Here is a 2,500-nt window from a genome sequence, read left to right on the forward strand (position 1 = left end):
TTGTATCTTTTCAATTTAAGTTTAGAGAGAGAGAGAGAGAGAGAGAAGAGAAGAGAGAGAGAGAGAGAGAGAGAGAGAGAGAGAGAGAGAGAGGACGAGAAGAGAGAGAGAGAGAGAGAGAGAGGCGGGGGGGGGGGCTATTTCAGAACTTAAAAAATAAACTGATTCCAAAGAAAAGTTATCTATAAAATAGCAGTTTGAAAGTGTCTACTTCTCTTACAAAGACACCAACTTATATCAAAAGTTCTTCTCTTACAACCTACTCCTCTGTGTCCTTTTTGCCCCGAACGATTCAGATGCCTTCATTTACTGTAAAAGTGTTATTGCTTCTTTCTTCCATAATATATTTTTTATTGATAATCATTTGACCTATGTAGGTTACCTAATAAAAAAAACAATTAAGAATATCATGAAAAATTCTAAGTTTAAATATTTCCCTCTATGGAAATGTTTTGTAACATAAAACAACAAGAACAACAGCAACAACAACAACAACGATAATAATAATAATAATAATAATAATAATAATAATAATAATAATAATAATAATAAATAATTTTGTTAATTTTTATAATGCATATGAAACAACTCAAGATTATTAAGAAACAAGAAAAAACCTCATATGAGATTCGAATTTAATGTTTCTTTCATATATTGAAACCTTTTTTATAATAAAAGGTAAAAATGAAAAATAACACAAAATTTTTGAAAAATTATGTCAGAAAACTCAGGGGACCGTCCGCCATGGGGTATTGACATAACAACTTTCAGAAATCGAAAATCGTTTTATTGCTTCTATGTATGCGTAAACATGTCGTACATACTCCCCAGAAGTTTCAGCCAATTGTTTTTACAAATAACGAAGATATAGAGGTTTTTAAATGATGACGGTCATCCTTACTGTGTCGTCTGTATGACTGAGTTTGACCAAAATCGTCTTTGTTTGTTAATTTTGCATATCTATAGCGATTTTTCATTTATATTTCGAGCTATCGTACGTCTGGCAGAAATAGAAGGCATTGGTAGAGTGTTAGATGAACGAAATCTACTCTTACAATAACAGAAGCCAAAGTTGCCAAAGATGTATAAAAGTTATAATGTATGCCTTTGTTTACTTGAAGTTCGTATGTACATTGTGTTTCCATAACGCCTTCGGGAACATTATAGCAAGGCCAATGTTACCTAAGGTTGTAGAAAGAACAAATAGTCAATAATTTTTCCAAACAATGAAAATATAGCAGTCTTTAAATGATGACGTCGTCCTTATGGCGTCGTCTGTATGACTGAGTTTGACAGGTGCGCAGTTCTCTCTCCTCTCTCTCTCTCTCTCTCTCTCTCTCTCGACCAAATTATTTACCACTGCCATTTATACATATACTTTTATTCTCTCTCTCTCTCTCTCTCTCTCTCTCTCTCTCTCTCTCTCTCTCTCGAATTATTTAAAACTCCCATTTATACAAATTCTATGATAACAATGTTCAACTCTCTCTCTCTCTCTCTCTCTCTCTCTCTCTCTCTCTCTCTCTCTCTCTCTCTCTCATGTTTCGAAATCTCGTACCTCTGGCAGAAATGAAAGGCATTGGTAGAGGGTAGGTGAATGAAAACTACCAGCTTCGAAAACATCACAAAGTTTCCAGAGACATATAGAAATTATAATGCATGTGTTTATTTAATTGAAGTTCGTATGTTGATTGTGCTTTCACAACATCCTCTGGAATTTTATAGCAATGCCAATGTTACATAAGGTGATAGAAAGAACAAAAAGTAAGTGGAAAACAAGAAAACAGAAGTCAAAGATCCCAAAGATGTATAGAATTTATAATGTATGCGTTTGTTTACTTGAAGTTCGTATGTACATTGTGTTTCCACAACGCCCCTCGGGAACATTATAGCAAGGCCAATGTTACCTAAGGTTGTAGAAAGAACAAATAGTCAATCATTTTTCCAAACAATGAAAATAGCGGTCTTTAAATGATGACGTCATCCTTATGGCGTCGTCTGTATGACTGAGTTTGACAGATGTGTAGTTCTCTCTCTCTCTCTCTCTCTCTCTCTCTCTCTCTCTCTAATTATATACCACTGCCATTTATACAAATACTTTTATTCTCTCTCTCTCTCTCTCTCTCCTCTCTCTCTCTCTCTCTCTCTCTCCTCTCTCTCTCTCTCTCTCCAATATTAAAAAACTCCCATTTATACAAATACTATAATAACAATGTTCAACTCTCTCTCTCTCTCTCTCTCTCTCTCTCCTCTCTCTCTCTCTCTCTCTCTCTCTCTCTCTCTCCTCCTCTCTCCTCTCTCTCTCTCTCAATTTGAACACTGTCATCTATATCAGCCAAAGGCTCTCTCTCTCTCTCTCTCTCTCTCTCCTCTCTCCTCATCTCTCTCTCATCTCTCTCCTCTCTCTCTCTCTCTCTCATGTTTCGAAATCTCGTACCTCTGGCAGAAATGAAAGGCATTGGTAAGAGGGTAGGTGAATGAAAACTACCAGCTACGAAAA

This window comes from Palaemon carinicauda, chromosome 32 (genome assembly GCF_036898095.1).
Source record: "Palaemon carinicauda isolate YSFRI2023 chromosome 32, ASM3689809v2, whole genome shotgun sequence".
NCBI classification, from domain to species: Eukaryota; Metazoa; Arthropoda; class Malacostraca; order Decapoda; family Palaemonidae; genus Palaemon; species Palaemon carinicauda.